We start from the raw sequence: 25762 nt of genomic DNA, 5'->3' as shown, positions 1-25762 counted from the left end.
TCAGGATAGAATTTATGGCGGACAAAGCATATGTTGCAGAAGGTTTTCCTTGGGGTACTCCACTTTTCCCTAATTTCATCTATCATCTGCAATCGTTAAAAATAGGCTGGTGTGAAGTCTTGGAGGCAGTACGAGCTCCTGATGCTGATGGGAGGGTTTAAGGCTCCGTGCCCTGGGGCTTATCGAGTTATTCGTTTAAGGATGGAATTTCTTTAATTGGCAAGTATTATGAAGCTAAAAATGTGCTGTGAAGTCCTTATTTGCTTCGTACAGACGTCTTTTTATATTTTTACTAGAAAATTACATTATTCTTACGCACGTATCATAATTATTACAAATCACACCACTTCCACCGACTTAATAATTTGCACTTCAATTTTGCATCCTAGTTTAGTCTTTGAGAGTTTACAACACATTTTTAAAAATGTCGCGTCCGCTTGAGTACACTTGGCCGCACGCTTGTGAACGGCACTCGTCGCTCTACGTAACTGCATACGGCTATCTTTGATTTCGGTAGCGTTCGCGCTGGCTGCTGACTGCACGCTGACCAAGATCACGCGTTCACAGCAATGCGTTCCAATAACGAAACGTAACTCTGTAAATATTGTGAATAGGACCCATATATGTATATTTTTTTGCTCAGAATTTCTTCGGAAATAAGCTTCGTAATGGACAGTAAATCCTCATGAATCACCCTGTATAGGGCTCACAATGAATCAAGCGCACAGTTTGAGATGATTAACAGTTTTTTTTTGTAAGATTTGATTTCCTGACAAAATATTTGTTTCTAAGATTGTGCATTTTTGAAACTTGTTAATTTGAAATGTTCAAAGGAAATGTTAAGTTTATATTATATTACTATTTTCCAAAGTTCATATACTAAGTGATAGTAGGCCTACCGATGCTAGATAGGGCCTAATCCTTGCAGTAAGAACGTGATGCTGAAAAGTAACTCCCGCCTCCATTCGCCTCTTACCGTTAAAAATGGGTTTCTTACGAAGAGAAAACTTTCAATATCCGGTAATGTACCATGAATAACTCCTCAGAATTTAGCAAACGCATGCGACCTGCGTATGAAGAGCCTTAAGTTCGTGGGCGAGACGATCAATGCTAATGCGCAGAGACAGCTTAAAATGGAATTTCAAAACGACTGGCAACTGTCAGGTTTCTGAGAGCAAATTTCAGAATTGAAGGGCTTAAATCTGATGAGCATGGCAAAGTTCTTACAATGGTTAACGTGGGCAATTAAGGTAAAGATGGTACTACACCAATGACCTCTTACAACAAGTAGTTCACAAAAATGCACACTTATTTATAGAACGGTGTTTCTTTATTAATGATGAAAGCGGAAAGTTATTTACGAATAAAGCAGGAAGTAGGGCCTATGTGCACATTCCATGTAAATTGTAAGTCATCGATATGGACAATCGCATTCTGAAGTGAATTTTCATTAATCTGAGTTATTTCTAGATAGGTATTGAAGCAGTTTTCGTCATAAACGCACAAATATGGGCCATTTCAATTCCTGCAAAAATTAAGCTCGATTCAGTGTTAAAGGCCCCTGTCCTTGGCTGTTTGGCTAGTGAGCAGCTGTGTGTTGCGTCATAAGAAAGAAATTTAATCACAAATGTGCATAGGAGGGGAAGAGAAAAGAGAAAGAATGAAAATAATATCTATGCTCGAAGCTGAGGGACACTCATGTCAAGAAAATACTGTACTCCAACCAAGAGAAAGTCTCAGGGGAATGAGACGCAGAGGGGTGATGCTATGAATGAATGTTGATGTCATACGGTCATACACGTGGGTACACAAACCTCCATTGGCTAACTCTCAAAGCACAAACGATAACACTAATACACACATATTTATACTACCCTAGTTACAAAATTAGATCACGGTTAATTTCCTGGTCTTTTAATCCCTCTATACAGGAAGTAACTTATGCAGGAGAGCGCATGTTTTTTAAACTGACGTTATAACGGTAATATTATCTACTTCGCTCCAATAGATGACGCAATAGTAGGCACATTCCTTTCACGGTTAATCTCCTGGTTGGAAAACAGTAGCTATAAGCCTAGATCATATATAGATAGGCCTTATAGGTTTTGAAGTTAACAACTTTTGTCAGGTTTACTACGCTGCCATTTAGTTGTTACATAAGGAGTCACGTCATAATTTCTATTTTAATTGCATTAGCGACTGTACTGCCATCTCGTGTTCGTTTACGGCGATCCTGGCGGTTGTTCTCTTCAAAGTGCAAACGATTTTAACATAGCGATAACCTGTTACATATATGATCTAGGCCAGGCCTGCACAAGGTTTGCGCTCTCCGAGCCGGCTCACATCGCATGAGCGGAATGCAGATATTAGCTGCGCTCTGTATAAGGGTGGACTGGGAGAAGGGGTGGATCTCGTACAAAATATACGCAAAAGGAAGTACTAGTACGAGTGCTTATAAAATGAATTACAGTTCAATGTTTGCAAAAATATCTTGGACTATTATTAATTAATAAAGAAATATTTATTTTACAGAAATAATAGAAATTCTATAGCTACTTAAATGTACAATATCATTTTGTTATATTTTTATTTATCAGTACATCAAAACGAGGTTTTATGCTGTTGGCAGCTGAAAGGAACAGTAGCCTACCGATCGTAATGAAACATCAGTTACAGATGTTCGATGTCTGCCTTTATTAAAGTTGATTATAGAAAACAGTTCCTCACAAACATAAATGTTGAGCCAAACATAGCAATCACTTTCACAGTCAGCCTGTGTAGTCGTGGATATTATTGCTAATGTTTAGTCTTGTAAAACTAAACCAGGCTAGTAGTATTATTCAAACGGTCTTTAGCCCTTAGGTCACACTGAAGATCAATAAGTTCGAGCTGTAAATCGTTAAATGTTAAATGTTACATTCCGTCTTTTAGATTCCTCCATATTGTACTGTAGCAGTAGCTAAGCAACGTGAAACAGTTACTAAGAATAGGCCTACACACTGAACTCCACTAGATAACTGAGTGGTCGTTTCCCTCTCCTCTACCTATAGCAAGTCTATGTCATTCTGACGTATCTTCCTCTCCGTTTCGGCGAGCGGTAAAATCGGCTCTCCCGCTCCGAAGGAGCGCGCGCGCTCGTTGAGCGCTGTTTGTGCAGGCCTGATCTAGGCTATAAGTCATCATGACATTGTTTAGTCAACAGATGTAGTGGTTAGTAATGGGACGTGTAGAAAATATTGTGTTTGAAGACGGAGTGTAACGTGACATGATAAGAAGGAAATGTTAGGTGTTATGACTGCGCGGCCTGACCTGTGTGACCCAGCCCACCAGTAGTGATTAACACGATCTTAGTCTATCTACTTTTTGCAGAGGCCAAAATCCCTGAATCAAGCTGTACGTATGAAACAGTGAGTTCTAAAGCTCTCTAAGCCACAATTTTCACTAAAATCTGTTTGTCACTGAAATGGATTTAAATTTATTTCATTCAGTGATTGTAAGAAATGTTCAAGTTCACGATCTCAAATCATATTTTGAGAAAATGGTTTGTAATAGATTTTTATATTTAACTCCCCTCCCTGAATCATCTCTCGAAACAACCCTACTTAATCCCCTTCCACCCGGTATAAATACATACATTTACATCGTATTACATTGAAATTTTAGCAAAATTTCCTCCAACTTTTAAAAATGTATTAAAAAGATATACCTTATTATTACATCGCGTTACAAATGTCGTCATAAAATTACAGATTTGCTGTTGACATGGGGAGCAACAACGCTTTATCTCGTATTATTAGCAATCGATACAGGTGTCAATACCTACGCCAAGCTGTCGAACAGGGATTAATCCAGTACAATGCTAATCACATGACCAAGGCGTCTTGCTATGTAGGAATGCTTAGGGTTATAGTTAATTGCATCAGTGTATTATGCTCAAGGGAATAAGAAGTGCCAAAGAACTCACTGTTGAAGACATACTCGTATATGAATACGAAGACATGGACAACGTACGTGTATGTTAGTCAGCACTGTGAAGACTGTCTGCATCCTCATAATTGACACCAATAAGACATTCCTCAAGAGACAATTAAGCCAGGAAATAATGGTGTATGGCGGCCAGTTCTTCTCCTCCTACATTGCACACATTTCTGACTAGTAACATAGTTCACTAGTCACTAGGATAGACTGACAATGATACAATTAATATTCATTTGTAACAACTGACTCCATGAACGTCAAGCAGGTCTAATAAATACATAAAATTACAATAATATAAAGAATTACATCATTTTTTCACGCCGGAGAGACACGTTCAAAGCCCGGCAAATTCCAAGCGGAATAATGATGCGTAAATAGTCCGTACTGTTTGGGGTAAGTCACTCCCGTTTCCCCTGCCGCCATTCACCACTTCTCCATTAATCATAATAATACTGCTGAAACGTAATTCGCCTCCCACAGCGCATCACGAGTAATATCGACGAGAGTAAAGCGATCTTCAGTTTCCGTGTGCTGCCATCACAATGGGATGTTTGAAGTTACATTAGTAAGAATAAAAATAACCGTGGGTGATGTCCTAAGGCGATCTAGCTGCTACAATGTATCTCGTTGCAGCGGAGGGTATAGAGTTAAAACGTCAAACCCAGCCGAGGGCGATTAAATGATAGGTTCGGTCATTCATCGTCAAAATTCAACAAAATTCAACACCAGGGATAACACACTGGGTCTGCAACAGGTGCCCCAATGAAACTAATTTTTATAAAGATGTTTCAGAAATAATTTGACAAATCTTAGGGCCATGTTCCTCACACCAAAACAAGAAAAAAAGTTCATATAAACATATGTCTGAAAATCCTTAGGGTTTTTTTTTTTTTAATGAAAGAACATAATGAAATATCTGTTAGATACTGTCAGCTTGGTAGCAAGTGTTGCAACTTTAATCAATTCAGAAACTCATAACAATGAAAGTTTACGTTCAACATGCTTCGAAGTACAATCCAACAACTAGAGTTTGTAACCGATAATAATATTCATTTTGCTAGATAATCGAATGACGTTATCGATACAAGTCTGCTTATGCACCCATTGTATCCTAGATGGCTATGTGTTGCCAAGGAGTCCATGATCCGACGAGTGCATGAGTGTGTGAAAGCAAGAGAACATTTTGAACATTTGTTACGAGTTTCTGAATTGATTAACGTTGCAACACTTGCTACCAAGCTGACAATATCTAACAGATGTTTCATTATGTTCTTTCATTAATAACTAAAAAACTAAGGATTTTCGAACTTATGTTTATATGTACTTCTTTTTTTTTGTATTGGTGTGACGAACATGCCCCCAAGGTTTGTCAAAGTATTTCTGAAACACCCTGTATATATTACAATAATGTTCTTACAAAAATATTGTTTCAGGTATATAGAATGTGGCAAAAAATCTTACTTGGCGCCATATAGACTATTAATTTTTACATATTTAATACCTCCATTGAACTTTACATATACATGCATAACAATTTCATTCACTCCATTGACTATTTTCTTGTAAATATCATTTAACTTTCGAAAGCCTTGATTGCGTAATATAAACAAGTTTGTGTATAAGCGTGGTCATGAAACTAACAAAACACTGACAAATCAACAATGTCTCTTTCATTCTAGAGCTGAAAATCGTCCATCATGGCGATGCTTACTGAAAGCGAAAGGATGTATCTCATTAAATACATTGTCATCTCTCTTGTTTATTTCTCTTTCTGTTGCCATAATCACGCATTAGGATTTCTACAGTTTCACTTTCAATAATATGAGTGAAATTTTAATGCAGCTGTATGTAATATTGAATGGGGATTCCAAATATTAAAAACTAGTATAGGATATAAATTAAAGGTGAAGTGTTTTCGTCACATATTGTACATGTGAATCAATATTTTTGTACGAATATTGTCGTAACATTAAGCGGGTTATTTGAAATAACGTTTATATCCATACGTAACATTTCTTCGTGAAATGAATATATTAGTAGGTCTAGCTATAAAAAGTTAGGAGTGATATTCCATACGTGGCTAACATCATACAGTATATACATTACACCAAAAATGTATTTTTGTTTCTTTTTCGCCTCATAATAATTATTTCCCGCTTTCATTTTATATTACGGCGTTATGAGCTGTACGTACAAGCGTAAATCAACGACCACAAGCATAATCAATGTCACAATGAAGGGCCTTTGTTTCCATTGACACCGCTAAGCATCTCATTGAGGCTTATAATGTAAATTCGATAGCTCGTATTACTACACAACTTTCACTGAAACATCGCCACTACGTCGCCCATACTTTCTCGTTACATAGGCAATTAACACAGACCATGGGTGATTTGTACAGTGTGTGTGTGTGTGTGTGTGTGTGTGTGTGAAATTTATCATTATACAGGGTGTTAAAAAGTTTCAATATTTTAGGAGGCGATAGTATGCAACAAAACAAGAAAATAATGTCTAATAAACATGGGTCCTAGAACACATACTTTCTGAGATATAAATACTTGTTCATAGGAGGTACTCAATGTGATGTCCACATATGGCAATGCATTTCTCTGCCCTACAGTACAGCAGACTACCAGATAACCATACCGTAGTTGACATCCCTGGCATGGAATAATGATACGTCGCAAGGAATACTGAAAACAAAAGTCTGGTTGGGGATATGAGCGGGGTTCAGCAGAGATGGTGTTGTGAATTTTCGTAATCAACATGTGTGGGCTGGTGAAAATCCCCATGCAGTTGAAGAAACATGGCATTAGCACCGATTCTCAATCAACGTATGGGCAGGTGTTTTTGGTGATAAATGAATAGGACCATACGTGCTACCACAGAGTTTAATTGGGACTCGTTATCAGGATTTTCTTATTAACGTATTACCGCTGGATTGGTCGGGGACGCCCCACACTTGGCCCGCTCGTTCCCCAAACCTAAATCCCCTAGATTTTTGATTATGGGGACACATGAAGAAATTGGTCTACGCCACTCCAATAATGTGCAGACACTCCAGGTTCGCGTCTTCAAAACATGTCAGCACATACAAGAACAACCAGGTCAATTTCAAAGAGTGCATGATTCTTCACGTTGAAGGGCAGAGGAATGCATTGCCATGAATGGACGTCACATTAAGACCTCAATAAGAACAAGTGTTCAGATCTCAGAAAGTATGTGTTATAGGACCCATGTTTATTAGACATTAATTTCTTGTTTTGATGGATACTAGCGCCTCCTAAAATATTGGATACTTTTTAACACCCTGTAGTGAGAGGAACATCCGAGAAACTGTAGTTCAGTTATCATTCATTTCAAATACTGTATGTAGATAATGTCTGCCTGTGAACTTGAAAAGGATGAAGATTGTCAGTTGGTAGGTAAAAGCGAAAGAAGGAGAATTATGGGGGGGGGGGGTTAGAGCTAACTCGGAGCTGTAATTGCCTTATAAAAAGAAGAATACTTTCTTCTGATATCAGATCTGTTAAAACGTAATATCTTTCAAAGTTATGTTCGAACGTAAGTACAGTTTTTTACACGGCACCGTTTCCTTTGACGTCATACGATCAACAAAGGGGTTTTAAACTTTAATTACCGGCACTTGGGTATTTATTGTAATTTCAGATAATGAGGCTCATAAACATAGAATACGAAAATAACTACAGCTACAAAGCAACAAATGCCATGTGAGAAAGTAAACACAATAATACTGTTATAAACGTCCTAATAAGTATCCGGAGATAAATCCACACCATTTTATGGATTTGACAATTTAATGATACAAATAATTAAATTGGGGCGTTCCGTGGTATAATAACTTAATGTACGTTAAGTCCTTTTCTTCGTTTATAGCATACATTGAATTCTTAACCAATATATCATATCCCTCCTGACAAAATATATAATTCCCCTCCAACAGACACAACACCCTCTAGAAACATTTCAGTGTCGTCCTGGGTAATGCCGTTGTTCCAGATCTAAAATATTTGATACTCCGAATCTCAAATCTAAGATTTTGTAGTTGAACTCTCGTTCCAGAGAGCGCCCCAATTATCAAAGAACATCCAAAACCAAATAAAATAATATAAACTGAAAAATTTTGATAATGCGGATTACTTTTTTTATTATTTCTTTCGGCAATTTACTACATGGCTGTGGTCTACCGTTGTATTCAACGGACACAGCTTTGTCGAGTGCGCTACTCTGTCGGAAAGGTGGCAGGTCTATCGCGGATAGGAGATAGCATGACAGATGAGAAGTGACGGGGGTAATGATTGGGAAGGCGTAGGGTCATAGCCCTTTAAATTGGTACTATCCCAGTATTCACCTGGAGGGACTTGGGAAAATCCACAAAAAGTCGACGTCAGGCTAGCGTGTCCTCAGAATCAAACCCCAGATCTCTGGAATGAACATGGGAATGATAACTATTACACTACCGTGCTCGGTTCAATGTTTTTAACCTGAAATTAAGCTAGCATGGATCTGACAAATGTTGGAATACAACAAAGATCATCATATTCACATGTAAGTACTTATACTGTAGGGTACGCGAGATTTAAACCATGACACTGTTTACATGTTTACACGCACAGTCAATAGCCTACTGAATTCTACATCATGACGAATCTAAATTATGTAAAATCTAGGAAGTAAACAAAATCCATATAGATCCATAAGAAAGGTAGAGTCAGAGACGTCATTTAGGAGCATTAGTTCCCCTCCCCCCACTTTCTAAGATAAAATATTAATAATTGAGTAGTACTACTTACTTACAAATGTCTTTTAGATAATACGGAGACTCATTGCCGCCTTCACATAAGCCCGCCACAGATTCCTAAACTGACGAAGATTAATTCAGTCCCTACCATCATATCCCAACCCCCTCAAATCCATTTCATATTATCGTCCCATCTACGTCTCGGCCTCCGGAAAGGTTTTTTTTCTTCAGGTCTCCCAACTAACACACTATACGCATTTTTGGATTCACTCATACGTGCCACATGCCCTGCCCATCTCAACCGTCTGGATTTAATGTTTCTAATTATTTTACGTGAAGAATACTATGCATGCAGTTCTGCGGTGTTTTGTAACTTTCTCCATTCTCCTGTAACTTCATTCCCCTGAGCCCCAAATACTTTTCTCACTACCTTATTCTCAAACACCCTTAGCCTTTGCTCCTCTCTCAAAGTGAGAGTCCAAGTTTCACAACCATACAGAACCGGTAATGTAACTGTTTTATAAATTCTAACTTTCAGACTTTTAGAAAGCAGACCAGATGACAAAAGTTTCTCAACATAATAACAGGCATTTCCAATATTTATTCTGCGTTTAATTTCCTCTTGAGTGCCATTTTGTTACTGTTGCTCCAAGATATTTGAATTTTTCCACCTCTTCAAAGGATAATTCTCCAATTCTTGTATTTCCATTTCGTACTATGTTCTGATCACGAGACATAATCACATACTTTGTATTTTCGCGATTTATTTCCATACCTATATCCTTATTTGTTTCAAGTGAAATTCCCAAGTTCCCTCTAATATTTTGTGGATTTTTTTCCTAACATATTTACGCACTAGGGCCTACTACTAAAGAAAAAAATGTTAGAACTGTACCATTAATAATAAAACATTTCACTTCTATAAACTCTTATGAAATAAAAGATAAGATTTGTTGGCACTAATTCAGGAAATGGTTTGTAACATTGGTATATCATCCGGCAATGCCTTGTCCCGTTAGAAATGCACTATACACAAGAAAATCTGGTGTTCAAATCACTGCATTTAATGTAATGTTGATGTTTTCAGCGCATAAAAATAAATTTATGACGACTATACCCTAGTCAGTCTTAGATGGGAATCGACTTTTTTTTTATATTATTTGGAGTAGACTGTATGTGCAATCAAATCCGTGTCACGACTTGTGGAATTCGATACATTACTCCTTTACACTTACAGATGTTAGAGCATGTGTTCAGCTCTGGCTTGGCTCCCCCTAGCCAACCGTAATAACCGACGACCTGTTTAAAGATTTTGGACACAGTATGTCTGAGCTACTACTGCAAACACTTAAGAATATACGTATAAGTGCAGAACGTGTTGAATTAATTTAAGAGTGAATTTTACAGGCGGTGTTCCTGCATCAATTTCTAAATTTCTGAAATTGAAATTTTTCTACATATTGTCAGAAGTGAGAAAAAAATATTTACGGTCCGTCTATAATAGAATTTGAGTAAAATCATAAAATTTAAACATATTAATTTGTCATAATTTAGTTACATAGCTAAGCACAAGAACGAAGATTCATGTCTTAAAGCAACAATGCCATTAGGTTTAAATCCTTTTCTTTATGATCAAATTAACCTCAGCGGTTAATAGAGATGGGTAAAAAATAACACAACAGTTATTTTGGAACTGTTCCGGTCTCGGAACTGTTGCAAAAATGGACAGTAGGTCGGAACCTCCTGTTCCGAAATAACAGTGTTCCGACTCCGAGCTGCTCACTTGCCCAGCTGTTGCGAGCTCGCAGTACCGCGTTGCACAAGGTATGTTCCGACTCCCTCGAACTGTTGCAAAAATGAACAGTAGGTCGGAACCTCCTGTTCCGAAATAACAGTGTTCCGACTCCGAGCTGCTCACTTGCCCAGCTGTTGCGGGCTCGCAGTACCGCGTTGCACAAGGTATGTTCCGACTCCGAGATAACAGTCGGAACGTCGGAGCTTGTTCCGATGAACCAACGACAGCAGCAGTTACACTGTTCTCGTTGTTCTTTATGTTGTACTTGGAACTTCGTTGGATGAAGTTGGTATTTGAAACTCTCACGTGGTTGGAGGGGGGCGCATGGAAATTGAAATCCTTGCGGTGGCGCGAACTTTAATATCAACATTTGTAAGACTGGCCAATCATCTGTCTTGTTATAGTAAGTATTTAATAATCTGCAATATTCATTCCCGCTTTATGGTTTATTTCACCATTAGTTGACTAATTCTGTTTTATAAACATTCTACAAAGTCATAAAGTACGCATACTATTATTAATTCATTGATCAGCTGATTCTATACAAAGGTTAAAGTCGTAAATGGTAATGAGTGGTTTAGTTACAATGTCTGTATGTCGTTTGTTGAGGTTAAGTCTGACAAGCACAAGTTTTTGTGCTATCTTCTCTGTTATCAAAGAACGACAAAAATGTTGTAGCATTATTTGTTGGAAACTACCCATATAAGTACTGATTTGGAGAGCGATGTTTAATGCGAAGTTTAAATTACACTTTGGTAAAGATGCGATTCCAACATTTTACTAACCCACTGCGGGGTTTCCAGGTTTCTGTACTGCCAATATATATCTTTTTTATTTATGAAATTGTAATATTTATTATTATTATTATTATTATTATTATTATTATTATTATTATTATTATTATTATTATTATTATAACTGTGCATTAAGAAAAGTAAAAATAAAAATTAATGATTTGTTTTTTTTTTTTTATTATGTAAGAGAGAGAACAGAAATTACATACCATATGTTTTAAATGTTATGTTATTTTTTTAGTTGGCTACCATGTCTTTATAACTTTATGTACGAAAACAAAGTGTTGTATTCTGTCCTTGTAGTCAACAGCTGTGTAATTACTAACATTAAGCTTTTGAGTTCTGTCCGCATGCACAGCAATTTTCCAAAATCGATTCGAATGTGCATTGCAGTGCCATCTATAGATAAGAATGTGTACTATGTCATGCCTATGAGTGCTCCAGTGTGAGCTGCATGGTGTTATTTGTCTATGGTGAAGAGGGAGGGTACTGTACCGTTCGTTTGAACGACTCAACGACTCCAACTCATCACCACTGGTGACTGTTATTTCGGAACTGTTATTTGGAACATAGTATTTTTTCGGAACCGGAACCGTCGGAACTGTTCCGGGAAAAGAACAACTTCGCCCATCACTAGCGGTTAAGTTCAAACCCTGATCACATACATATCAGATTGATAATTTCCATGTTATGAAATGGCAACATAAAAAGAGAACAACCACCAGAGCCTCCGCTGTCGAAAAGACATTTTTGGTAACGACCGCTAGGTGGAAGTACAGTTGCAAGCTATTACCACAGTCTAGTATATACAATCACGAAGTTCAATATGTAGGGAATATGCATACATAGATAGTTGGTAACCACTAGGATCGCTACTATCGCCTCATCACACACAATGCGAAATAGTACCGGGACAGTCTATTGTTTCTAGTACCCTCAACAACTCAAGCTTCCTGACTGTATATACTAGACTGTGCTATTACTCCAAGCAATTCCGTAAGGGTTATAACGTGAGTTAATTTTACAGTCGCTACATGACAGCATAGTGAAGTTGATAAAAGGGGTTGTCTTAAAAGCCCATTAGGCTGATCAATCAGTTATATGTGATCAGGGGTTGAACAATGTTTACAGTATGGAAAACAGTTCATTTCAGAGGAAACAGTGATAAGAATACGCCAAGCGATATACACCCTATAAGGTTTTCCTCAAAAATATTTTGCCCCCAAGCAAAAAGCGAAATGACGTTCCTGGCTATAGCCAATTCTTTAATGACCTCGCACTAGAACAAAGAGTTGTGGTCACAACGTAAAATTGAAAATCTTGTGCATACTACCTACTGCCGAAAGGACTGTAGCAGTCGGAAGTGACTTTTTTTTTTCGGGCATGCGCAACAGTGTGGCGGCAGAGTAGCTTCATTAGTAGAGCAACTATCCAAGAACTGAAAGGTCCTGGGTTTAATTTCGGATGGTGGCGGGCCCCAACGTTCTGTCAGCCTCGTATCAAATTGAGCACCGAGCTCTTCAGGGAGTAAAAGGCTGTCGGAGCATGGTTTCGACCACACTACCTCATTTTAGCGCCAAAGTCAAGAAAGCATGGCGTTCTATTTCCATGCTACTCAAGCGCCTTGATAACTAATTTACAGCAGTGTAAATAGTCCAAAGGAAGTTCCCTCCAAATCGTAGATGTATGGCAAATGTATCGATTTTTCCCATAAGGGAGTCGGCTTACAAACCAATCAAGCGTAAGGGTAGAAATAGAGCTTTCTTTAAGTTTTTGTTCTTTAAGGAATTTTATTATTGGTTGTTAAATTTATGAAAGGAACAGAAAATAAAGAAAAAGACTGTAGAAAAAGTAATAACGTACGATATCTTAAATGTAGCTTCAAGAAAAAATAAAACGAATATTGCGGATAAGATCGACACTCACGCTCACTCCAACGGTGCTGAGGTTTTGTGTTTTACTGCAAAACGTATATGAGCTTCGCATACGAGGACTCTGGTCACACTTGAGGAACAAAGTTACAAAACTTGACATGCCAATTTTCAGAAAATACACTTCAGATGCCAAAAACTTGCAATGAACAAAATATTTTCTGAGGTGAAATATTAAAGATATTTTTTTTTGCTATGAATTCTTAAAAAAATTTACCATAGAAAAAAATTTGATGAATACAAGGACAAATTTTGTAGAATTTTCTGAAAGGGACACGTCAGGTCTTGAAAGTTTGCTCTTATCTTGTATTAAAACGGTGATTTCATGAATTACAGTAGGCCTTGGACGACTAAAATTATGTGTTTAAAACAAACTAGCTTTGAATCCAGCCAGCCGCGGTAAAACATAGAAGGGAAACAAATGAGACAGCATAATGTATTAATTTTTAACGTAAATATAAAAGCTTAACAAAATATTTAACTAAATTTTAATTTCAGAACAAATTATTCGTATATAAACGACGGATAATTAATAAATGCGGGGTATTCATATGACAACAGAAATAGTTAATTTAATATAGTCTTTTTTTAAATACTCAACTGTGGTATTAATTTCCAAATTAATCCAATTCTCTGTATAGCCTAGACAAGTTATTAAAAATGTCAAAGAACTCATTGGCGTCATAGTGATATGTTAATCGTTTCGACTATCAATAATTGCATTGTTGCCTCGAGGCTAGGCCTCATGGAATAAGGAAGCAATCACGAAATAATTAACGAGAGGGCTCCTTTTTTTTTAAATATAAATGCTGTAGGCCTAAATACAAAGAAAAATACTGTATATCTAACTTTATTTCCAACCCCAAACATCCTTCTAATCCCAACTATGCTCACAGTCAAATTTTGCTTTTTTTTAAATAGTATTATTACTTATGGAATTCATTTGTGGGGAAACTGTCAGAAAATTGATCAAGTACTTCTTTTGAAAAAAAAAAAAGGCAATACGCATTTTGACTGATTCTGATTTTAATGCTCATTGCAGATTTTTGTTTATTCTGAAAGAATTTTAACTGTTGTGAATTTGTATATTTTCCATTGTGTGATTAAAATTAAGTCAAATTTAAGCAGCTATTATCCACATAACGAGATTCATCATTATGGTACAAGACATAATTACCACCTTGTGACCCCTAGGGTTAGATTAACCAAGTCTAAACAATGGTTTACATCAATTGCATTGTCTATGTTTAATAAACTTGCTTATAGCGCACGTATTGGCAAATCAAAAACCTTTTTATGATATAAATCAATTTATGAAAACTATTGTTGATATAGTATTTTAGTTTGTTTATTTTGTTTTTCTTTTGACTTCATCTATGTATCTGCGATACCACGACTGTTTTTATCAAATCAATTCAATTTTCAATTCAATTCAATTCAATTTATTAAGCCATTAAACATACAGTGATAGGCTTCGTCACAATACAGAAGGGAGGAAAAAAAAAACATATATTTGAAAATACACATATAATTGAAAACAGTAAAGTTTAAATATTTGTAACTAAATGTAAATAACTTTATTTATTAAAAAACAATTTCGTATGAATTTATGTTAAGAAACTCATCTACGAATAGAAAGGATTAATTGAAAGCCAATTATAAAATCTAGTTTTGAAACTATTGGTTGGTAACTTGTAATATTGACTGGGAAGCTTATTATATAATTTCATCCCCATGACAGAAAAATTTGTACTAGTTTTATGTAATCTACAGTATGGAATATTAATTTGTTCACTATTTCTAATTTCATGATCATGTATATTGGCTATTAATGAGTAATTGTCTATAAATCAATTACGATACCACGACTGTTTTATCAATGAATCAATAAATCTCACAGTAGCAGTCTCGGAACAACTTAAACGTTTCACGCAATCATAGTGATTCACCGTCACTTCTTGTAATGTACCATAGATATAGAAACATCCAACGTTTCGGACTAACATTTCGTCTGCATCATCAGATAGGCAAGGAAATGCCATCTTTCTGGGAGTGTAGCTCTTGGCAACGTATCCAAAACACAGATTCTGGATGTTTCTACTACGTCTACGAAGTAGTGCAAACATCCAAAATCTCCATATCATTTTTAATAATAAATAACATGACAGTATTGGAATATAATTTATCAATCATTCCCGCCTTTTCCCACCAAATAAAAAAAAATACGAGTCCAGTTACATAACATCTAAGATAGTATTTTGATTAAAAGCGTAACCCATATCCACACATACCTAATGTTAAAAAGATATTTGATTATTTTTATTCGACTAAATAATATGATAGATCTGTTACCTTTCTGAGGATAAAGGGATAAATTGTAATTCAGAACATTTTAGAAAGCGGGGAAAGTTCGCTAACAGGGCACTACGTACCTGCTGTTTAATAAGAACCTAGTAAAAATGTTGTAACATTAAATTTTCTCAAAACTATGTGCAAAATTACTTTTTTTTACATAGTCTACTTAACGACACTAAACTGTACGGGAGCCACCGGTCTAGCTCAAGCGGTAGCGCGTTTTGCTACTGATTCCAAGTTGTGCTCTGGCACGGGTTCGATTCCTCTTTGGGCTGATTACCTGATTGGGTCTTCTCAGAGATTTACCACAACTGTAAGGCGAATATCAGGTAATCTCTGGCCTTATCCCGTCAAATATCATCTCGCTATTGTAAATTTAATTGACGCTATATAACCTAGTAGTTCATACAGCGTCGTTAAGCAACACTTAAAAAAACTGCACGGTTATGTAGTGCCAACGGAAATGGGGATATTCAAATCATATTTTGATGAGACGAATCCAAATAGTCGCCATCTATTACCTGACATTCCCATACATTTGAGGTTAACGGCATTCCATCTCATGCGAGAGCATATCCACGTTACTCTATATCAAGTCAGTGGCAATATGGTTAAACCAATTCAAATATAAAATACATTTCATGATTTATCATCAATTAAGTTTATAAATTAGAAACGTCAGTGGCAATATGGTCAAACTAATTCAAATATAAAATACATTTCATGATTTACTATGCCCAGAGAATTTATAAATTAGAAAAATCAGTGGCAATATGGTTAAACTAATGTATTCAAATACCAAATACATTTCATGATTTATTATGCCAAGAGAAATTTATAAATAAGAAACGTCAGTGGCAATATGGTAAAACTAATTGAAATATAAAATACATTTCATGATTTAATATGCCCAGATAAGTTCATAATTAGATAAGGCCCCAAAAAAGATCGTCGAGATATTAAAATATATATTTGGCGCTGGAGAGGATTTCATTCCTGAAATTACTTAGTGTATATTAATAAAAAAAATGGAAAGAAAATATACATGCATTTTGTATTATTTACATTAAATTTTATAAAGTAGTCCTCACGTACAAGTGAATACTTCGTTTTTATTGTTTTTTGTCCATTTCAACTATTTTTAGATTAACAGAATTTATTCAACCTATCTTCTGTGGTATTAAACATAAAACCATAAAGGAAAACATGGACTCGAAATCAATATAAAAATATAATAACTTAACACAATACTGACGTCACAGTATTGTATTAAAAGTCTACGAATCTGTTTAAAGACGAACGCAGTATCTCCAGTAACTACTTTCACTGCGTTCATAGCTCAAGAATTCCATAAGCGAGGGAGAAAGTAACATCAAAGTCATATCGAAGCAATTTGGTCGTTTGCCTTTTGACTGTCGGAAACATATGGAACAGTTTTCTCTATGTGCTTAGAAGAAAGCAACGCCAACATTGCAAATGAACATGTCACAATGATAAATGCTGTATCAATAAACAACGGAATGAAAGACGCAGCGTGTTGGAAGTAACACAACGTGGGCGGGTAAGTAGAGAATAGATACATGCACAAGACGAAAATGACGTACAGAAAAAAAGAAGACGAAGATGCTACACCAGGCGCTGATGTACGACTTTATGGAGGACGAAGATCGTGATATATGCATGAGCCAAGGACTGTGCTGAGCACAGCAGACCGACAGACATATCTGCAATGCGTTCCCCATAGCGGCGCGCTAGGAGTTTTACGCGTCACAACTGACAGAACATAAAATGAAAGTTAAAAATTTATCAAACCAATCCTAAATTTGAGAATTTCTTTCCTGCTTCAAGACAAGTTGTCGAAGTCTCATAAAAGTAATTATATACTAATTTTCACATGTACTTCTCGTGCATAACAATGCAATTGAGTAATTCAGCAGTCCTTATTTGAAAACGAGGCTAATTAAATACATAACCCACTTTCATACCAGTAAATAAACCTAACGTTTTATATCTGTTTGAGTTGCATGTTATTTTAAAGCGGGAAAACATAAAAACGATCGATTAATCGGACAGTATTAGACAACAAGCGATCAAGCGACAATTTAAGAAAAGTCGATATATTTACACAAATGTGTTGGCTGGATTACTTAACTCAGAAAAAAATTAATAACGCGATATCTGCACTCTGCTGTCATTTCTAGTAAAATTGTTCATTGCATAAAAATAATTTTGTTTTTTCAATGTTAAATCAACTGCTGGTTGTTACTAAAAATCAGTTACCATTTTCTTATTATTTATACTTTTTTGTGATGGTATGTCACAATACTTCTTGAATGATATGTTTAATAAAAAAACAGATTTACATCAATAGTTAACACCTCGACAGCAGGTTTTTGTTAGTTGATTTCTTATTGCGTAACTCCATCCAATTTATTTTTGTGCCATTTACCGAGACTTTATCTTGCATACATTTGTCTTCATTTCAAATATTTAAACCATTTTGTGATTGTCACTCAAATCTTCAAGTTTCAAATTTCCGAAGCTTTGGAACTATTTAACGTTCATTCATTAGGAGCGTACCTTTAAATGGTTCCGAAACGTCGGCAATAGAAAATCTCAAGAAACAGTTAACAATCTAAAATTATTCTTCATAGTGAAAATCTAATATCTCATACCTAAAATATTTATTGTAAGATTACATCAGCATTAATATTATTATTAGCGCAAATTTTGGTTTGTTTAATTACTAAAAGCAACATTTATTTGTACCATAATCAATAATTAATAAAAATAAATTGCATGCGAAAACTCTTCTTCAGTAGGACTTGTAATATGCGATAATAATATTGAAAACAATACAAAATAAACCAAATTACTAAAATACTTCCACGAGAACATCAAGAATGAAGAACGACCAACCAGAGTTGGTAAATGGGAATTCGAAAATTCTTCAATGACCTTCCTTACAGACGTCCCTTACCTCAAAGTTATGGATAAACAAATGATTGGATAACATATATTCACAGATCACTACCAGCTACCGGAGACACACGCACATAACACACAGCAATGCCGATGTACCCGTGAGATGTTGCTGTTGTGCTTTGGGATGGACGGGTTCGGTTTCAACGCTACGTCACTACAGCCCCCATGATGACTGAGCCCTTCGAACCACTGGCGCTCGGACGCGGCGAGATAGCGCCAGGCGTCGCTGTGCCGAGCGGCAGCAGCGCCACGACGCCGGTGCGGACTAACTCGCAAGCTCTGCTAAATTGAACATAATTACAGTATTATTACGGTACGAGTAACAAATCGATTCTAAAAATCGATTTCAGAAACACATCCAGCAACCGTATGTCTTGTGACACTGGGGATTCCAGGTGGTTGAACTCTGCTGTGGAAGGTAAAGGATTGAGGGGCACAGAAAGCAGAGAGGTAGAGCTCCCGTTCTTTCCTGACCTCGGCACTAAGAGAAATGAGAAACAGAACTTAAATTCTACAATTTTACAGAGAAAATATTGTTGCGTACACACCACTGAGGACACGGGGGACAGGGAGGTAGAGTCCCAATGCTTTCTTGACCTCGACACTAGAAGGAAGTGATGTGAGCCATACACTTAAATTTTATAATGTAAAAGATAAAACTATCCGTGTACAGCTTGATTCAAGGATTTTGGCCCCTGCAAAAAATTAAGTAGATAGACTAAGAGCGAGTTATCACCTGGCGGCCAGGGTCGCACAGGTAAGGACGCACAGTCATAACACCTAACACTTTCTTCTTATCATGTCGCGATACACTCCGTCTTAAAAACACAATATATATTCTTTCACACATCCCGTTACTAACCACTACGTCTGTTGACTAAACAATGTCATGATGACATATTTTCTTGACATGGAGTGTCCCTCTCATTCTTCCTCTTCGCTCTTTCCCTCCTATGCACGTTTGCGATTAAATTTATTTCTTATGACGCAACACACAGCTCGCTCACTAGCCAAACAAGCAAGGACAAGGGCCAAGAGCGTTGAATCCAGCTGTACATACTACTGAGGAGAACGAAGGCAGGGAGGTAGAGCCCCTATGTTTCTTGACTCGACATTAGAAGGAGCACGGAGCACGGAGAGAGGTATAGTTCCCGTGTTTTCTTGACCTCGGTACTGTAAGAGCGTTCGTAGTTTAGAAAATACCATTGGGTATATGGACGTCTTCTTACCGGACATCCTCTCTCTTTGTAATATTATTATATTATAATAATATTAGAAGTAAATCTATTCAATTTATTCGGTTATTGAAAATACTACATAAACTACTATATAAATGAGTTTATCAGTATGGCCAGGAAGTTCATGCATTTGCATATATTTTTCCATTGGCTGTAATTAATTGCTGATTAATCATTTTCATGAATCATCAACATTTAAGCTTATGAAACCAAATTTTATGTTGCATATATTGCATATTTTGGCGTATTTTATAAATGCATAATATTTAATGATGTATTATTGTGGCATATTTTAGCGTTTAAGATCATTAAAGCTAATTTTATGTTGCATAAAATGAGTATTTGGATTTTTAAAATGAAATCATCATATTCTAGTTTTAAGAACTGGTACTGAGTGAAATTATTATAATTATTTTTGCCAGAAAAGTATTGAAAGTTTTGCGGCACACCTAGCGACTCTCAAGGCACTGTAATGTGCCGCTCTCAACAATAAAATGTAAGTTTAATCTCATCTAGTTTGACCTATAATGTTGTTTCATTTATTAGTTTATTATTATTATGATTATTATTATTATTATTACTTATTTATTTATTAGTGATATCAATAAAATGATATAGAATTTTATCAGTGCATATTTGTTGGCATATTTGAATGTTTTAAGGAATACTTGCATGCATGTTTAGTAGGTTTTTAGGGCATGAACTTCCTGGCCATATTTATAAGCAGTAAGTTACAAGGCGATTATATTTGAAGCATTGTTTAGTTACAGTATTTACGTAGATTTACTTCGGTTATTTTATATACGTTAGAAAATACTTAAATAACTTATTTTGATTATATTACAAAAAAGGGGATGTCCGCTATATCCGCTAACAAGACGCTTACATACCCAATGGTATTTTCTAAACTCCGAATCCACTGTAGAAGAAGGTGATGTGGGACACAGTACTTAAATTATACAGTTTTCTTTTCGAAAGTAACGCACAATTACAAGCCTTGTATTCAGAAAGGAATATTTTTATGAAGACTAAATTTTTTGTGACTATTGTGCACAAGGGCGCCCGCAGAGGGTAGCCAATGGCAGCAATTATTACCACTGAGATTTTTACTTTTCACGAGTTTTTTTTTCTTTATGAGTTCGATACATGTTTTCTCAAACCCTCAGTAAACAATTCAACAAAAGTGAGTGCTTTAAATATGAATGCGTGCGCAGGGTAATTTAGATTTCAGAACCGACTATTTTTCATGTTCAATTTTCTCTATTCTCGTCCATCCGTTTCCTCTAATTTTCTAACCATCTTGCTACTACCGAGATTGGATCCGGCGGGCGCCCTTGATTGTGCAAATTATGACGTCATCGAGAACATTTTTAAATAGGCTACATCATACAGCCTTTAAATATCATACAAAAGAGCATAATATAATTTTTTTAACGCTATGCAATACTTAATTTATTTTACACAAAAGCACTGTGGTTATGGTTACTATGGCAAAATTTAACTATTGATACATTTTGTTAGTCCTTGTGTTATGAAAGCATAGAACAAGATGTTCTTGAGAGAAATGAGATTCTGATAATGATGGGATTTGGCGACAGAAGACGAAACGCGTCCAAATAGGCCACCTATTTCTCAGTCAACTGTGATAGAGAATAGAAGAGAAATTCAGAGAACGTTACATGTCACAGATAATAAGATTATATTTTGTTAAGAAGACCCTTTTTATATTTATTCCATCAATAAAACTGCTCCCATAATACAGAGTGATTTATATAGAACTAACATATTTCTTTCTTTCTTTATTTCAAAACGATTGATGCTAGCCACAATTTGTTATACCTCAAATGTAGAGTATCTTTGGGAGATTACTAACCTCTATAGCAAATGTTGAAAATTCTTTATTTATTCGGCTGGAAATTCACTTAATGACCATTTTTAACGTCAAATTAAGCAGGAGTTTTGATTCCCTGTCACGAGATGCGCAGATGTTTATTCTTTATTCCTTATTGTTGGCATCTGTTTTCGACATTTTGTTTTAGTCACTGAAAATGCAGTACACATTAAATCAACGGCTCTTCCTTGTGAAGCAATACTGGATTACGAATTCAATTACAGCTACTCTAAGGGCAAGCCAGAGAGAATTTGGTGTTCGTAATCCCTCCAAAGAAACACAATACTGGGACTGGTAAACAAATTGGAAACGACTGGATCTCTAAAATAATAATAATAATAATGACAATAAATACACAGAATAAAGAATAAACATCTGCACATCTCGTGACAGGGAATCAAAACTCCTGCTTAATTTGCTTAAAAACTGGCCATTAAGTGAATTTCCAGCCGAATAAACAAAGAATTTTCATTTGCTATAGAGGTTAGTAATCTCCCAAAGATACTCTACATTTGAGGTATAACAAATTGTGGCTAGCATCAATCGTTTTGAAATAAAGAAAGAAAGAAATGTGTCAGTTCTATATAAATCACTCTGTACAAGGACTAACAAAATGTATCAATTAAATTTTATATTTACCATAGTAGGCCTACTTGTTTAATGAAGTATTGCATAACGATACAAAAAAATACACACACACTACATCCTAGTATATACAGTCACGAAGCTTGAATTGTTGAGGGTGCTAGAAACAATAGACTGTGCCGGTACCATTTCGCATTGTCTGTAAATGAGGCGATAGTAGCGATCCTAGTGGTTAGCAACTGTGCCGGTACCATTTCGCATTGTCTGTAAATGAGGCGATAGTAGCGATCCTAGTGGTTAGCAACTATCTATGGATGCATATTCCCTACGTATCGAGCTTCGTGACTGTATATACTAGACTGTGGAGACACTCTCAGATGATATTAAAAACTCTAGGATGTCATTTTAAAATGTTCTAAATGAAGTCATAATTTGCACAACAATAGTCGATAAAATATTTGGTTCTCATAAAAATATTCCTTTCCAAATACAAGTTTTGATGTATTTGAGCAATTTGTCCCAAATTCACTCATTCAATTTTAATTGCAATTATACGTAACTACTGAAAACTCCAGTATAATGTAAGAGGATTAAAAGAGCCCTGTGCAAACAATTGAGAATCACGGGAGGCAGGGAGGTAGATCCTCCATGCTTTATCTTCGCATAAGAAGGAAAGTGATGAGAGACAGTAGTTAAATTAGTATAATGCAAAAGGTAAAGGTGTCCGTTCACACACCACTGAAGAGAAAGGAACGTCGAACACCCACGCCTTCTTGACTTCGCCACAACACTTAAATTATGCAAAGTACCCATATAACACGATGCCTAAAGGTGGCCATTTACACATCGTTCAAGAGGCAGGGAAGTAGAACATGGGAGTTTCTGTACTTCGGCACTAGCCGGAGGTGAAGAAAGGCATACCACTAAAATTAGTATAATTTAAAAGATAAAAGTGTTCGCGTACAGATCTTTGGAGTACAGACACAGGGAGGTAGGACTCCCATTCCATTAAATTTTTTTCAGAAACGAATTATAAAAGTTTATTTAAATAAATCTTCAATTTATCCAATCAATTTCATCTTTGCATAATTTAAAGTCTTATAAATAAAATAATTAAGCCCAGTATTATTTAATGTTGTTAACGTATTTTCACAAAAACAAGGAAAATCTTGTAATATGTTCTCGCAATTATTGCGCTAGACGGAATGACACAATAGGCCTAACGTTAAAAGAACCAAGGTGTAAAACTACTAAAGGAATAAAACAAAGTGCAAACTTAGGCCAAGTTATTGCAACAAAGTCATACAAAAATAATTATGGTAATAAAAAGATTAAATAAATGAGATCAGAATTACAGTAACAGCCACCAGCGCGGCTCAGTCGGTTAAGGCGCTTGCCTCCCGGTCTGAAGTTGCGCTCGGGCGCGGGTTCGATCCCCGCTGGTTGGGTTTTTTCCGAGGTTTTCCTCAACCGTAAGGTGAATGCCAGGTAATCTATGGCGAATCCTCGGCGTCATCTCGCCAAATATCATCTCGCTATTACCAATCTCATCGACGCTAAATAACCTAGTAGTTGATACAGCGTCGTTAAATAACCAAATTAAAAAAATTACAATAAGTAAGTCACTTTTCACGAAAAATAAGTTTAATTACTTTATACGGACAAAGAAACACCACTTAAAATTATTAATTCTACAAAGAATATTAATATAAAACCAGAACCAAAACAAACTTCCTACAAAACAAAATAATTTGACCAGTGTTACAACACAAGTTTTTTCACTTCGTTATTTAACGACGCTGTATCAACTACGAGGTTATTTAGCGTCGATGGAACTAGTGATAGCGAGATGAGGCGGAGGATTCGCCATAGATTACCTGACATTTGCCTTACGGTTGGGGAAAAAATCGGAAAAAACCCAACTAGGTAATCAGCCCAAGCGGGAATCGAACCCGCGCCCGAGCGCAACTCCGGATCGGCTGGCAAGCGTCTTAACCGACCGAGCTACACCGGTGGCTCCAACACAAGTTAATGACATAAAATATCCGCAAGGGGACATTTACATTTTAAAATGTATACTTTACACCAAAGATACACTCAATTTCACCCTAGTTTTGTACAATTTTCCGGATATTCTCCGCTTTCTAAAACTGCCGCCCTGAGCAAGTGCCCAATTTACCACCCCCTAAATAAGAACCCGAATGTACTTGTAATAGGTAGCTTAAAGATGTACATTTACATACCATACAGAAGGCAAGCACGTAAAACTGCTTTCTAGAACTCGACACTAGGAGGACCTGATGTGAGAGACAGCATTCAAATTATCCGTAATAATAATAATAATAATAATAATAATAATAATAATAATAATAATAATAACAATAATAATAATAATAATAATAATAATAATACAATAAGGTAGCAAGTGGACAGCTTCAAATACTTGGGATGTAGGGTAAATAGTAACATGAGCTGCTGCCAAGAAGTCAAAAGGAGGATAGTAGGCCTAATGGCAAAGAAAGCTTTTAATAGAATAAAAGAGCATTTTCTGCTGACCTCTGAAAAAAGGACTAAGGAAGAGTCTAGTGAAGTGCTTTGTATGGAATGTGGCACTGTACAGAGCAGAAACATGGACGTTACGACGAAACGAAGAGAAACGACTACAAGCATTTAAAATGTTGATATGGAGAATAATGGAGAGTGTGAAACAGACAGAATAACAAATTAAGCTGCTTTTTTATTTATTTAACGACGCTGACAACTGCCGAGGTTATATCAGCGTCGCCGGTGTACCGAAATTTTGTCCCGCAGGAGTTCTTCTACATGCCAGTAAATCTACTGGCATGAGCCTATCGCATTTAAGCACACTTAAATGCCATCGACCTGGTCCAGGATCGAACCCGCAACCTCGAGCACAGAAGGCCAGCGCTATACCGACTACGCTACCCAATCCGATAATTAAGCTGTTCTAGAGAGAGTGGATGAAGAGAGAATAATGCTGAAATGGATCAGGAAGATAAAAATAAATTGGCTGGTAACTGGCTAAGAAGAAACTGCCTACTAAAGGATGCACTGGAAGGAATGGTGAACGGAAGAAAAGTTCCGAACAGAAGAAGATATCAAATTATGGACAACATTAAGATAACTATATGGATCGCGGGCGAAGACTAAGAGGAAGGCGAAAAATAGGAAGGATTGGAGAATGCTGGGTTTACAGTGAGTGACCTGCACTTGGACAGAAAAAATGAAAGAATAATAAGGTACAGATCTTCGAGGAGTACAAAAGCATGTAGTAAAGCTACAATGCTTCCTTGAACTCGCTTCGAGAAGGATGTGATGTGAGATACAGCACATAAATTCTACAATGTAAAAGATAACTATGGCTACCTTCACATCACTGAGGATGTATGGAGACAGGAAAGTAGAGCTTCGACGCTCTCTTGACATC

At 36.3% G+C, this 25762-nt stretch overlaps 1 protein-coding gene across 3 annotated transcripts in view; it reads right to left on the bottom strand.

Annotated features, from left to right (window-relative positions):
• LOC138710650 (cilia- and flagella-associated protein 298) overlaps positions 1-25762 on the bottom strand; it is a 429392-nt gene that overhangs the window by 141048 nt on the left and 262582 nt on the right. The window contains exon 1 of one of the 3 annotated variants that reach the window (XM_069841688.1): positions 18596-18773. The exons of the other annotated variants lie outside the window; for them this stretch is intronic. The gene's annotated coding sequence lies outside the window, so the exon portion shown is untranslated. Of the gene's footprint in view, positions 1-18595; positions 18774-25762 lie in introns of those variants that run through there. 3 annotated transcript variants of the gene reach the window in all.

The sequence above is a fragment of the Periplaneta americana genome, chromosome 12 (assembly GCF_040183065.1).
Source record: "Periplaneta americana isolate PAMFEO1 chromosome 12, P.americana_PAMFEO1_priV1, whole genome shotgun sequence".
In the NCBI taxonomy this organism is placed as follows: Eukaryota; Metazoa; Arthropoda; class Insecta; order Blattodea; family Blattidae; genus Periplaneta; species Periplaneta americana.
Note: the sequence above shows the minus strand (reverse complement) of the source record. Positions and strands in the feature narration are given on the sequence as shown.